The sequence below is a fragment of the Lepeophtheirus salmonis genome, chromosome 3 (genome assembly GCF_016086655.4).
Source record: "Lepeophtheirus salmonis chromosome 3, UVic_Lsal_1.4, whole genome shotgun sequence".
Lineage (NCBI taxonomy): Eukaryota > Metazoa > Arthropoda > Copepoda > Siphonostomatoida > Caligidae > Lepeophtheirus > Lepeophtheirus salmonis.
This window is the reverse complement of record NC_052133.2, coordinates 22,261,535-22,278,099: the sequence shown is the minus strand read 5'-3', so window position 1 is coordinate 22,278,099 and position 16,565 is coordinate 22,261,535.

The window sequence follows — 16,565 nt, the reverse complement described above, 5'->3', positions numbered from 1 at the left end:
AAAACTAAGAAGATACGGAATAATATCATCAAACATAAAGTAAAGATTTTTCATCTTATAATATCTGGACCAGTTGCTTTGTCATCTTTATAATATCTCCTCATATAATCAGAAATTTCATTATAAGAAAATAGAGTGAAATTCCCCTCTTTTTTGGGTCTCGGGAAACTACTTCTAGGGCAACCAAATATTTTCTGGTAATGATTGTGAAATAATTTGAGAATAGCCTATGACTCAGACAATTTTCAGTAATATTAATTATTTTTTCGTGGAGACCTTTCCTTGATGAAAGAGCCTTAAATCTTTTTTCATAGTTACTTTCAGTATTAATCTTCTTCAGCTTTTTATCTTTGGCGATTTCTAAAATATCAAACACGTTTAAACTATCACACACAAAGGGTCGAATAAATAAAGACTCATTATTATTATTTTTTCAATATCACCCTATAATTTCTCTTCCTTCTTCTTTCTCAAATTTATTAACGATAAAGTTGTGTCTCGAACTAGTTTTATTAAAGTGTTTTTTTGCGTGACAGAGCTGGGTCGTAAGATATTTTGAAGTTGTGGCTTATATTCTTCTAGCTCCATCATCCACTAAGGGATCCTAAGACTTCTATGTACAGGAGATGTGAAGAATTCTAAATTTATCATTTTATGATCAGAAGAAGGTTCAAATACATATGAAGCTTTCTTGGTCAAAGATAGAAAACGAATAGAGACCAAAGCAAGATTGATCTTCGATGACAGCTTACCACTTCTCCATCAATAGGAATATCTTTCCTCATTCGATATCCTCAGAACATCAAAAAGTTTTAGCTCATGATTTAGTTTCATTAATACCGAGGTATTCGGATGTGTGAAAGGTTTCTTATAAATATCATCATTAAGATCACCAATCAAAATTAAAGGGAGAATGTTTTGACAATTCCCAATGAAGCATACATAAGCTTAGAAGATGTTTTAGCAAAATAAATTGAACACATAACTTACAAAAAGTTGGCTTCAGAACAAAAAGGTTTAAAAAAAGACATTAATGATATTTTACAAAATCTTCAGGCAACAATTAATTCCGTTTGAATAAGAAATTCATTTTAAAGAATCATTCCTATTTACTCTGTAAGTCATAATTTCATCCTATGTGCAAAAAATAAATACCTTCCAAGACGTTTTTTTAGATCTAATCCGTGTTCTCCTATTCTATGAAGCTTCAACTATTTTGATTGATGGGCTAAAGATTAAGCATATAGTCTTAGGAAAAAGCTGTAGACAAGTATGTTCCATATATTCATTGTTATTTGTGGCTGCAATGGAACAATTAAGTTGTACATTTATAAGGAAATATGGAGGTTTGGTGCTCAGGAAGTAAAGGACATTTGAGTGATATTTATGCCGATGGCCTTACACTAATGGCGGAAGAAAATTTGGACAAATAAGTAACGAAAATAATCGAGATTCAACTTTTTTATTTCGATAAATTTTCTCTAGTTTCAGAAATGAAAATTATTGGTCAATGGTAGGCTGTGCATACCATAATAATAGGTGGATGTAATGTGGTTGAGTGCGTTAAAATTTTAGAAACAGAATAGGAGATAAATCCATCTTCTTTATCAAACTCTATGTAGTTAAAATCTAAATCCCACGAGTGGTATCAAGCGCGGAGAAGATTTAATTTTTTTTTTAAATATTTGATTTATACAGTTCAAAATTAATTCCTCAAATGATTTATGTGGCCACAGCGTTATGCTAGAATATCTTCAATGAGGAAGAAAGGTAGTTGAATACCTTATTTGCTAGGAAATACGTCCCTTCCTTTAAGAAACTTTAGCTTCCGTTATTGAGAGTCTAGTAATACTCTCAAATATTCTAAAAAAAATTATTTATAGATTTTTACAAACCTCACATCTACACCTCAGTTGGAATGGAGGAGATTCATGAGTACAAAATGTGGATGTTTGTAAATATGATTCCAACGATGCAGTAGCAAGGCACGGCACTTTATTTACTTAGCGGCTGCATAAAGAAATATTCGTAATAAACCACTTGTCTTTGATTCCAATATCGTAATAGATGTCATTTGTCAAAATGTAGATAAGAATCTTCTTCTTTTTTTAATTTTTCTTTAATTGGTTAGATGAAGTTGCACTGATTAAGTATAAGTAAACATTATAGTGTTAGAATTACTCCATCTGACCTAGGAATCTTTTTGGTGAAATCCATATACAAAACTATATTTTTTTCTCTAACTTCTTCCGAGCGCGTTGTCCATGAGCTGCGGCGATTCCATAATCCATCTTTAATCTTATTTTCATCGTCCTTTTTGCCCCTTCGTATCAGAAATTAACTTCTAAAGTTTTGAAATCTACTGAAGCATTTCTTATCACGGATTACATAAAAAGAAATTAGATCATTTACAAAAATGGGAAAGGAGGATTATGCTTTCCTTGAGAGGCATTAATTATGGTCAGATGATCTCCTCTTAGTTTGATTAGTTTTTACTATATTTCAAAGACTTTGGATTGTGGACAACTATTTTTTGTGTAGAACGATAAACACATACACATTTTATAAACATACTTTAGTTCACTTAATTCCAATCCTTTTGTAGATTTTGAGCTGAGCTCTTGTAAAGTTTGTGTTTTAATTGGTATTCCGTATAACAAGAAACCAAGCTCATATGAGTAAAAAATAATTATAGCAGCTATCAATAACTGTAGAGCGTTTATTGTTCAAAATCTCTCATTATTGATCGATATAAGAAATACAATAAAGAATCTACGGATTGAGTGGTCTTTTTTTTAGTTGTTGTTCTAATGTTTTTTCTTAAAGTACATTAAGTTTTAAAAATATTATATTAGTAAGTACAAAGGTTTGTTCTTATGTAAGTTTATATTTTAGTGTTAGTAACATGGATAAAGGGGTCATTAAAAGGGAAATTAATATTAAATGTTAATGTTTTTATAACACAAATTTATTTTATTTTATGTATTTGATAATTTGTATTCTCTAATATTAAATGGAGATTAAAAAAAGTCCTCCCTACTTCACAAAAGAGGTCCAGCAATGTTTTAAAACAGTTAAAGTGGTTGCATTATCTGAGGAAGACGTCTTTACTCGTCGGTTAGGGCGATTTCTGATCCCTTCTTCCAAACAGAATGTATCCTATTCGAAGCAATGAGTAAGTAAATAAATTGATGATTATTTAACTCTATTGCCCACGTTTGGTCAATTTTCTTCCACCAATAACAAAGTCGTTCCAGGGTAAAATTATCTTTAACATGTTGATTAGAACATCTCATCCCAACAGCTCCAAAAAACGTTGTTTGAGAGAGGTAGCACCAAGTTATCCTAGTTATACGAGTTGCAAGATCCTTCGGAACTTCATTCAGTTATTCGAAAGAAATAGAATAGCTAGAATCAGATATGTTAACCGAATGCATGGGTACAAAAGGATTGCTTCGTTTCAAGGGGTAACTCTAAGTTTAACCCAAAAGTAAATGGGTGGAAGTGCATGTATTGTGAGATGAATCTCAATTCTTACATGGGTCAAAATGTCCAGCGTTGTCAAAAAATGTTAATGTCGTGGAAAACTAGGCCATTTTGTTGTGTGTTGTCCGTCATCTGGGCGGTCGAGCTGGTCTATTTCCTCCGAGATTACAGAATTTATGCGGAATAGAAGCTACTTTTCTTTTTCTTTTTGATAAATAGAAGAATAATTAAATTCATACTCGACCTTACTTAAACACCGGAAGAACATGCCAAAGATTATAAATAATATTGGTTTAATATAGGTCTTTAAGTGTGGAACTTGTGTAAGTGAAGTTGTTTGTTTCATTAAATGAAATCCTGGGTATTTTAGATTGTTTGGACTTTTGTATGGGCAAGTTGTTTTGTATCCTAACGTATACAATGCGGTTGATTCAATGCAATTCCGAGTTAAGGTCCTAAAAGAGAAATGCAATGTTATATTTGGTGATTCTAAAGGGCGTACTGTGAGAAAAACTCAAACACGAGTCCATTCAGATCTGCTGACACTCCGCGGGAATTTTGCTTCAGAGCTTAGAGAAATGAAGAAGTAACTTTACAAAGGCTGATAGTTCATATTAGACTTATCCAATTGTTTCTGTCCTCAACCCAGATGGAAATGTTCTTGTATGTGCCGACTTGACTCTAACTATCTCTGTAATGGTGAATTAGATGTTGCACCCATTCCTTCGCCCAAATAATTTTTTTTTACCTTGTTCAGGCCCATTTCTTCTCCAAATTAGATTTGCCAAGATGTTATGAACAGTATGAGTTGGAAGAACCAAAACAGTTTTCAGTTAGTAATACCCCGGTAGGCCTCTATAGATACAATGTTTTACCTTATTGCTTTGCCTCTTCTCCTGCTAAGGTGTAGACAGCTCAAGAGAGGTTATTAAGAGGAATTCAAGTCTTCTTCTATTCTCTAAATACATATATCAATATGTGTGAGGTATTAATTTATTTGGAATTTTGTATATCTCAAAGTGGACAATCTCTGGATCCGGAATAATTCGACCGGTTCTGGATTTGCCAGTTTAATTCATAATTGCAGTAATTATTATTTTAGTAGTCGGTACACTTTTTACATTTAAAACCCTAATATATTTATTTTTTCAATGGTTAATTTTACCCTGAATAAATTAGTCGATCTTCAGTAACTCTCTCTCGTTTTTACTTTTGCTGTTGTCTCTGCATACCTTCTCTGTATGATGGGAGACGAAATCTTCGATCCTTATTCTGTAATTTTTTTTTTTGTCAGGACACTACAATTAAGTTTTTTACCATATAACATAATTTATGTACACTTTAAAGCTTAAAGTTTCATTTGCGTAATCAAACTCGAAAACAAAATAAATAATTTACTGATAATATGACTTAGTTTCTAAAGTGATTACTTTTATAAGCGGAGATAAGCAAACTGTAATTGACCGTATTTTTTTTTTTTTTTTTTTATATTTGAGAACAAAAGTGAACAGTGATAGAAAAAAAATTCAAAAATTTAATTGTTATGGTTAAGTTGCCAATCTCTAGATTATAGAGTAATTTTATTTTTTTACTCCTAATAATGTTAAGAATTTAAATCATTTTTATGTAACAAGAGTAATTATCGGATTCCGGGAATCACAATATGTTAATCATTATGACAATTTAACATGTCAATTGGAAGTCCGGATTATTCCTTTTCCTGACTTTAAGGTACACTGTACACATCAACATAAATTTTTTGTCATGATTTTTAAACATTAATTATTAAGAAAGCAATGTTTGTAGTATATGTGTATGTTTTTGGTAATGTCATTTTTAATTGTATCACAGAAATAAAAATGCAATCGATTGTGCGTGTCATGTTAAAAAAGGAGGGAGCATATTCTATAAAAACGGTATGTATAAATGTAGGAAATCTTGCAGGCGTTTAGATCCTCTCATGTTTAAAACAATTTATCCCCTTCCAATGGGGATGTTCCATACTCCCCATATGACTCCAATTTTTAAAAACCCTGTTCTATAATATCAATCTACAATTAAAAAATATCACAGACTTAGATCTTACATTTTCAAAGCTGAACACTTAATGACAATTGTATTTTGGATCTCGTCATACTTCGAATATTGTAAATAAATGTTTCAGAATCTCTATGAAACGTAAATAATTATTTCAATATTATAATTGCTATTATATAAACAAAAAATATAAATTAGAATTACACAATTAATTAATTAGATATATCCTACTTGCAATTTATATATATTTATGATAAATATAAAACTACTAATTAAATAAAGCCACATTAATATAATTATATTATCCTCAGACAAGGAGCGCTCTAGAGAAGGAGTATTTGTCATACAAAAAATATTATAACAGTTCATTCAATGTATTTCAATTAAATTGGATTGAATAAAAGTAGATAATATTATATTTATATTCATATAATTATACTTCGACAAATTATCAATTAAGGCACCTTATCTTAAAAATCCTTTCTTAAATTATGGAAGAAAAAATACTCATATTTGACCTAGTGAATATTTTCAAAAATTTCTATAATAATTTCTTATGCTGTTAAAATTTCGTCTTCCCGTCTTTTGAAAATAAAAAATTACTTTTACTGCAAAATTAGACGGCATTAATCTGACTTATGATGAAAAAGCCATCCTATTCCTTGATTTTTTAGTCTGAAAATGTTCTTACCTGACAATATTGATACAACTAATAATATACAGCTTTAGTTATGAATTAATATAATTAAACTGTATTCTTTGAGAAAGTTTCAAGATTTGTGTGTTTATTTATGTTTAATACATATTTACTACGAGTATATTTGTATTGGTAGGTACCTAATCCCCTCCAGAGTTTTCCATCTAAATTTCTTCAGTTCTAACAAAATAAGTCAAGGTAAGGTATACATTTTATTTTTTTTGGGTCTCATAGATAGTTATATATATATCCTTTGGTGTCTTTATTGAAGATCTTTTACTTCAATGAATTACTATATGTTCATGGAACTTTAAATTCACAGCTGCCCTAAACAGGACAAAACCGGCATTGATTTTTTGGATCGATAACGATTAGTTGGCCATAAAAAAATCTGTTACAGATAAATCGGTTACTTTTTACATAATAAACTCTCTTTAGAGTAGTATTTCATGTGTTCAGCAAATGATAGCCAGTCCATATATTTGTATTTTATGATCAAAAGTTTAACTATGATATTGGTATATTATATTAAAATCACAATTAATATCGATCAAAACAATTTTCCAAATTTTAAATATTATTAACACAAAGTTTCTTCATAGTAAAAAGAGTTAAATGAACTTTCAGCCGGTAAAAATAGCATGAGAATGTTCTATAAATTGTTTTAACTAAAATGAATGTTTTTTCAATCTCGTTGCTGATTTGCTAAAAATTGTTAATTGCCATAATTCTTATTTGTAAGTTCTTAGAGGAGTTTTATTGCATATTTTGTGAGTATATTTATATTATTTGTTACTAAAAGTAATACTGGCATTACTCAGACTTATTAGGCGTCAAACTTTACCTACAAAATAAAAAATATAATTACCCAAGAAATTCTTAGTTTTAATCACCGTATTTCATGTACACACTCAGAAAAGCAAATATTTTTGAGTATCGAAAAGGAGCTCCACCTTCTTTTGGATCAAAATCTCATTTGGGATTCCTCTGTCTCAATAATATGGCGGTAAGAAAACTATTAAAAATTGAAATGATTAAAATAGGAAATAGTATGATTTTGATCCAAAAGAAATGTAACTTTTAGAAGCCTTGGTTCCATTGAAAGAAGCTATTTAAATTTTTCTGAAAGAGATTCAAATCTCTTCACATGTGAGCAGGTGATTATTCACACTATAGATGAACTTATTAAACAAGAGACACAAATCAGCAAAAATTTGAGAGATACTTTTACTAAAAAGTCTAGAAGTCTTAAATAATGAACCCTTACTACGTATTTTCATGGCTGTGAATATTTGACATACGAAAAGGATGATTTTTCTATATTGTCATTAATAAAACAAAAGTTGTTCATCCTGAAATCAAGTTGGTGAGAATACTTTTTTCAAGTGAAAACAAGTTTCGTAATCAAAAAATAATGGAAACTGTAGATTATCAATAACAAACATCAACTTGAAAAGGTCATACTTATCGAATTTATATAATCTTTTTTAATTATCTTCCGAATCATTTATTTAGAATATACATACATACTTATCAACAAATAAAATTAAAAATATTCATATTAGGATGAAATATAATTTAATTGTTACTAATAAAAACGAAAGATTTCACATAAAAAAAGAAAAAACGACACTAATTGAATTTTTAATTAATGTTAGGTGAAAGATGCAAGGATAAAATGAAAAACTGGCAAATCCAACAATTAGATAAATAATCCTATCATGAAGAAAGGATATTTAGTTTACATTTTATAAATAATACGAATACTCGAAGCTTGTTTAATCAATTTGTTCGGAAATACTTCTACGGCAATTAAAGCAGGGATCGGAGGACTGAGATAACTACATTTGAAATCTTGCCAAAAGATCATCCGCCGTTTTTTATGGGATAGAAATAAGTTATTCAACACGGGGCTCCCGTCTGATCTACTTATATTGACCTCCAGAAGTAATCTCTGCATTACTAAGTAACTCACTCCTACTGTTTAGTCTAGGATTATAATTCAGTGGTTCGTTTGACCTAGTAAAACATGCTCAATGATTGAGCTACATACTGAGCACATCTTCCTCTGATGATGACGCGATCTTTTCAGCACTCCAAACATTTTAGTAATTCTTAAATAAGAAAACTGCTGCTAAAGTAAATAATCATTCATTTCACACTGATAAAGGTGTTAAGAAAGCTTAGGATTGTATGACCAAACTGGGAACTTGAACAAAGTTAAAGTCCTTCTTCATAAAAAAAGGTACTTTTAACTATTCCAACAACTTCTACCGAACCAGAACGCTATTTTTCATGTCTTGTAATTTTTTCTACTAATCGTCGTAATCTACTACATTTACTTCATGCTTTTATATTACTACAAACAAATGTCAATTTTAAGGATCTTAAAATTGATAAATAAAACTAATTTTTTAGATAATTTTTCCTATAATTATCGATAACTTTTTAAAAATTATCAATATTGTCGATTGGTATAGTTTACATATATATTTTAAAAGACAACAGTAAACTTGTAATATTATTAATACTGTATAAAACAATATTTGTCAGACTTTTTGACTTGCATGCCCCTCAGATAGCATATTAATTTATATCTGAACAACGTTTCTTACATTCCAACATAGATGTTATTCAATTTAAGTTGATATAAGTTATAATATAAAAAGTGACTGGCGTCTAAAAATAAAAAAAAAGTACGAATAAAATTTTCTAAATTTATTCAAAATTAAAAAAGATGTGGCAAAATAAAAAATTGCTAAAATTTTAATTCCGTTGGTTTGTTTTTCAGGTGTAAGAAAATGTATTTCCAATAGAATATTGGATTCTTAGATAAATAAAGTTTGTAGAAATTTGTTTAGAAAATTACTTGCATATAAGTTTCACACATAAACATTGATGTTAAACTGAAATATCTGTCATTTTATGAATAATTTTTCACTTGTTTTCATTTTTTTCTCTTTATTTCATCAAACGTGAATTTTTAATTTTTAGGAGCATTTTATTCAATGATTTTTGCAATATTTGCAAAAATGAACCAGTTAACGAAGGTTATTTTTTCGACGACAATATTTTTCATAATTTTTTTGTTTTTGTAAACAATATTTTTCATAACTTTTTTGTTTTTGTAAGCAATATTTTTTTTTGGTAGGTTTGTGTTCCCTTTTACAATACCAATAAGTGTTTATTTCTACCTTCTTTTTTTTTTTGTAAAAATGATGCAAAATAGTTTCTTTTTAATTTTCTTCGCGCATTTTGATTTGGCAATTTATTAACAAAAACAACTACATAAAAAATTTCATGCACATGTACATTATTTCAAGTTTATAACATTTTTTTAAATCTGCAATAATACATAAAACGTATATATATATTTATATACGTACCATATTATCACTCACACCGAAAGGGTCTAAACATTAATAAGAAAAACATTGACCCTTGTCAATGTGATTTTCCGCTCCTTCCTTGGCCTGAGCAACACCGGTTAGCCTTATGCTAATAAAACTATAATTATTATTTCACAGTCAATTTCAAACACAGAAAAACTCACTTATGGAGGACCCAAATTTCACTATATGCTGGTAAGACAGTACATAGTAGAACGACTATTATTAAATTAATGGATATTGTTAGTAAGGATTTAATCTACATACCAAAGGCGAATAATGGGAAAAAAGGGTATTTAATAGCCGTTGATGAGACTAAAGACAATCGGGGGTTTTACGACTTAAAGAACAATAATATACGTGGGTTTTAGCCGGCCGTGTTTCAAAATCGGATTTTTGTTGCATATTGTAATTAAATATAGCTTGAATAATAATCTAGAAAAAACTGGAAAAAACTAAACAAATAAGGAGGAAAAAATGCGTGTGAATGATAAAATAAACGCTTAAAAACCAACTGGAGCAACCAAAGACATATGGAAAATAACTGAAATGTCGAATTATCAACACTCTTTGTGGTGAGTACAACAAACTGTGAATCATTTTTGGAATTTACAAACTCAGTTGATTTTTTTTACGTGTATTAATTTTGTTCTGAAACTCAAATATAAGTAAAAAATTAGAAACCTGTTCATTAAAAAATAAAATAGTATTTTCAAAGAGTTCAATGTAGTAAATTAGATATGTAATTAGTGACGTATTAGTGTGTTAAGTTTAATTAGTAGTGTAGGCAGCATGCTAATTAAGGGAACAAAAACAAATAAAAATTACAACGAAAAACGAAAGAAATACAATAAAAGAGCATCCACGTAAAATTTTTGTAATTTTAAATACAACCAACTTGTGTCATATCTTGAATTATGTTAAGTTTGTTCAATTTATTCTACATTTATATATGTAAGTAAACAATACTAATATTTATTTAGTCTTACTTATTGTTAATAACTTCTGTTACGAAATTTGTTTTGAACCTTACAAAAAAACTTAAATCTCATTATTAATTCTAAAACCTGACTTATACACCGACAAATGAAAAGTTTGCCAACTAACCCTGCTCTTTCCTTCTCTTTTTTGAATGTTAATCAAGGTAAATATAGTTTTCCATACTAGTAAGGCATAACCTTATAACAATGAATATTTTTTTTAAATTTTGTTTTAAAATGTGTTTCACTTTTCAAATGCATTTTATCCAAAACGATTTGTCTTTGTTTTTTTAACGTTGTCGAAGACTCTCCTTCTTTTAATTTTGCTTTTGAAGAAAAAACTTTTTTTGTCGCAGACAACAACATTTGAAAAATAGTTTTAGAAGAAAATGTATTTAATTTTTTACCTCACCCTTTCAACTTAGGAATCAAGGGGGCATTCCTTGTTTTAACAAGTAACATGGTTTGCTACAAAGCTTTACTACATCATATGCAAATTAATAGCATATTTTCAAGTCTGAAGGTATACAAAGTATATACAAGGACTTATTCGATGTATCATCAATAAATTATTGTAGGTCTATTAAATTCTGATGTGGAAAATATTAGTCTCCCATCTTCAATATTAGTCTACTCTCCCATCAAATACAATCGACCTAATAAATATTAATAATGATGGAAGTTAAAGTGAAAAAAAAGCTGAAAATATCGTTATCCCCATATTATATTACTAAGATGAAAAGGTGCGACACATATGTAAGTATTTTAGATTTTTAACATTCATTTAATCTAATTAGAAGCTATTAGACGTTTTCCAAGAGAACTTTATTATTTTCTTCATCCATTACATTAATTTTCTTATCTAAATGGGTGTAAAATTTCAACTTAATAGCTGGTACCATTTTTGTAAGTAGTTATTTTACAATATAAATGGATATATCTTATTCACAAAATCATTAGTCCTTATCGAGTAACAAGATTATAAATCCATGAAATTAATTTGTATATTTATTACATCTTTATTTTAATGTATGATCATTAGTATTGTGTCAGTCCTTATATAGGACTGAAGACTCGTCCCGTCCGTTAACTCTCTCTCCGGTCTAGTTCAAACCTGGATATCCATCTTACCAACTTTTTAAGTTTTGTCTTTGATGATATCACTCAATTTTTTTTTAAACAGTTATAATACTGACAGCTTTTATTTTCAACTTTTTTCAAATTTCGATTCGATAGGGCGGAAAGTTGCCTTGGGGTATGAAAATAAGGTGTACATTTTTATTACTCTACGATTTCATCTTAGTGTGGCACATTTGGTTCAAACGTTTTAAAGAGATGATAATTTTTCCTTATTTTGGCTACATTTTTTGAAAAACGATAATATTTGTTTTTTTAAATATACAATTGTTAGATGTTAGTACAGTTTAATATACTATTTTCTAACCTTTTTCATAAAATGATGGTTTATCCCGCAAAAAGGGAAAATTCAATTACTTGCACCTAATATGTAATAAATTTCATATAAATGGAGTCATCCCATTGCATATAAGCCAACGCCTTACACCAAGTATCTCGAAAAAAACTTTCCTGCCAAAATTTGAAGTTATTACGATGTGGAATTCCATATATTTAGTTCTGAGTATATAGAAAATAAATTTATCAAAAAAAATAGAGGTGTTTTGATATATGGACTGCAGGAGAGGGTGCAGAGTACTTCTCTAAATATTACCTAAACTAGATTTCGGATCCTTATTTGAACCAGTCTATATTTGGGAAATGGGCCATTATAAAAACGTCAATAAATCAGGAACGCCTCTTCGTAATAACTTTCAATTTTGTCATGGGAGTTATTAAAATAAGGGGTCAAACATATCTAAAAATGAAGAAAATCTAAACAGCTTTGTGTAAATTTTGAAAAAAATAGACTGATTTGATATAGAATGACCCTAAAGATAGTCTTAAGAACTGATCCTAAGACTGGACTGGACCAAATAAATAATGACTGACACAACACTAATGATCATTATGGATCAATAAAAGTATTTTCAAAGTTAAAAGCTCTGATACTTAGAAAAATTAAAATTTAATTTAGATTTTAATTTTAGTGAAGATGCCAAGCCATTGTTTTTCCCTGGGATATAAGAAAACAAATATTATAAGTTCCCATCAAATCTGAAGGAGAGGGAGAAACGGATAATAATACTTATAAGGCTATAAAAAATTTATACTTCAAGTACCAAGTAACCTTCAATGTTGAATTCTTTAAAATTTATAACAGAGATATCTTCTCTGCACTATCAGAAGTGTTATATATTGTATTTTTATCTGCAAGCCATTTCTATTAATAAAGGTGAAATAGAAATATGAAAATTAATTATATATTTGGAAAGACTTATTTGTTTCAAAAAAAAAAAATTTCAAAATTTAAACAAAGCTGTTTAGATTTTCTTCATTTTTAGATATGTTTGACCCCTTATTTTAATAACTCCCATGACAAAACTTAGTAAATATAATATCAAAGAAGAATGCAAATTTGGCAATTAGAAAATATTTTTCTTCATATTTTAGTGGATAAAATCTATCCTTCTTTTCTATAACTTGATATACTTACTCCATTCAATGAGCATGTTAATAATAATATAGCAATTGTTCCACTGTTCAAATTTATTAAACTTTAATTTTTAACTTTTCTGTGAACTCCAGGTTGTTATATGGCGGGATATAAAATAGGTTATCTGGCTTATGAAAAATCAAAATCAAAATTATGAAAAAATTATATTAACAGAAGTTCCAAACAAATTTCAAGGAGAGATAAATAGATTAAGAACAAAACATAAGTTTGGGTTCCTTGAAATTTGTTAGGAACTTCTGTTAACATAATATATTCTCTGATTTTTCATAATATCATTTTATCAAAAAATATCTAACGCTGAATTCCTTGAAATCTTTAGAAGAGGTGGGTGGTCTCTTTGCACAATCAGAAATGCAATCAATAGTAATTTTATTCCTATGAAGACATGTGGAAAATAGTATATTCCAAAAATTAATTATAAATTCAGAAGGCTATCTATCTGCCATTACTCAGAAAATAGAAGTGGAAGACTTAAACATTTAATATCAAAGAAGAATGCAAATTTGATCATAGTTTCAGTAACAAGGTGGAAAGAGGAATTATATTTGGCAAAGTAATAAGTCCAAAAACTTTTAGCTAAATTTTGAGACTAAAATGTAACTAAAACGTCGGGATGTTAAATGTTTAAAGGATTTTTTTTTTTTTTTTTTTTATGGGTGCAAGCCAGGCATTCGTTTATAAAAATTATGTTTATATGTTCTCTAGAACTATTCAAAACCTTTGCAATATGGATCCGTCAGTGTTTAATTATTATGTGGTAATCAGGATATAATTACTAGACTAAATTATTTTTCTAAAAATGAATTTGGTGTATAATAGTTCAAGAACCCAGAAAGCTAGAGAGCACATCTTTGTGTCATATAATTTGTTATGATTCTTAAATTCTAAAATAATGCAGTGTATATTTTTTTATTGGCTCAAAAAACGTTTAAGCTGCATTATTTGGAAAGTTGGGATTTATACGTATACTAAAGACACGATTTTATTAGTACAAATTGTCCACAATACTTTTGAAAGCTGTTTAATATTCCTTCATGACTATATTTAAAGATTTTGAGGGTTTGAAAAAAATTTATCAGGGAGTTTTTGAAAAAAAAAAGTTTGAGCTGCATTATGTAGAACATAACTAGAAATTTAGGAAAGGTGTTGAAAATTAATAGTTATTCATAAATGTTTTAAAGTTTTAATTTTTTTAAATCAGAAATGTAAGTAATTTAGTTAAGTGTATGTACATTCTAGGTGAAATTAGTTATTAAATCAGAAATGTAAGTAATTTAGTTAAGTGTATGTACATTCTAGGTGAAATTAGTTATTTTGACAAAAAGTCATTTGTTAATCAAATATAATGACGTCAAATGAACTTGAAAAAAAAAAAGTTTTGGTAGAACTACACAATTACACACATTTTTCGAAATTTTGATAATTTTTTTGGGAGGGTATTTATCAAAAAAAAAAAATCTGCGTCTCAAACAACAAATGTCCTATTATGACAAATATGGTTTTTTTCAATTTTAGGCCTAAATGAAGATGGTTCTATAGAGGTACCACACTCATTTTTTGTTTACTCATAGTACATGAGTTGGTTATACTTCTAACAAAAAATTGGCAAACTAAAACTTGAAGGTTGATGTTTTGCAATAATTTTTGTATGGTATTTTTTGCAAAAATAATTTTTTTTAAATAAAATTTAAATGAAATACTCTTGTGAGTATTTAAAAGTAAAAAATTTTGAAATCAGTTGTGTCTGAGCGGAGTTATGCCCTACTGAAGTTCGAGTATCTTTTATAATGGGCCAAACTTTGAGGGACTCCATCACTGGCCCTTGTGCTTGCAAAAGTCTAAAATTTCATAAATGGTGTTCTTTTGTTGGATGAAGACCCTTACTAAAAAATTATCAAAAATGGTGATGATAATGTCGTGAGAGATTGACATTGAATTCAATTCAATTTATGCTATTCATCAAAAATTGTTCCTCCGAAATATATAAAGAATGTAACATAATAATATAATAAATATGAAGGAATTGTATATTGCTACGCACTAGTGTACTATAAATTTTTTTCTTGAAATGAAACTACTCACAAATAAGGAACTTTTATGTGTAGTTAAAGAGTACTGTTAGTATTTTTGAAAATTAATAAAAAAAATTCCCTTTCCATGAAGTAAAGTTTTGTATAAATGTGTAAATTTCAGATATATACTTACCGGGCTGTGCAGAATTATTTACCAATTTTTGTTCAGAACATACTGTGGACAATAATGACATTTCGAATGACTTGAAAAACAATTTATTAATACATTTTTAGAATAATAAAATAGTTTGTGATCTAATTTAATCAATGTAGCCACCATTTGACTCAATGACACTGGTCAGGCGACGTCTGAACCTGCCACAGACTTGTTGGATGTAATTGGCGTCCATGGAGGCCCAGGCCTTGTTGACAGCAGCCTTTAAGGCATTTATGTTCTTGTGTCGTTTTTTGCAGGCATTGGTCTCCACGTGCGCCTAGATAGAGAAGTCTAGTGGGTTCAGATCTTGTCTCTGAGGGGCCAGTAGTCCTTGGGCCAAAAGTTCATGTTGTCCTTGAGCCACTCCTGAGCTTTCTTGGAAGCGTGGGCGGACATTGGACGCCAGAATCTTCACATAATCCTCCGCTGTTAATCTTTAGCCAGTGGGGAACCATACCGGACTTTCCTCCAGCCCTTTTCAATGCCCTTGAAATAGTTGATGTCGACGTTCCCATCTTTCTGACCATGTCGGCAATGGACCTGTTGGGAGTCCTCTTGAACACTGCCTTTACTTACCTGGTTGAGAGGGGGGGCTTCCTTCTAGCCCCAGGGGAATGCTTGAGATCACCCCTGGCCTCCAAGCGCTTGGAAACATTGTAAATTGTCTTCAACGAGGCCCCAACCTTCTTGTTATGAGGCACTCCCGCTCGGAGGAGGGCTGCAATTTCGATCCTCTTTGTTTCCGGATTGGACATGGTCTCACGCGTGGAAGTTGTTACGCTCTCACAGGAAGGATTTTTGTTTATTTTAACAGTAAAAATACGAAACAATCAGATTGGTTGCCACAAAACCTCTTCAAAAGTATATTTACATCATCGGTAAATAATTTTGCACGCCCCGGTATATACGAGAATATAGCTCTATTTTTACAAAATAAAAATTGTTAAATAAAAAATATAAATAAGTAGTTTAGACTAACAAAAATTATATTATTTAAGTTTATTTTTTTCATAAAACTTAGAATTTAAATATTATTCCGTTTTTGAGCTTCGATGTATCTTCTCAATAAGTTTCAAGCCTTTTCTACAATTTGTTTCAATCTGGAATTTTCATTC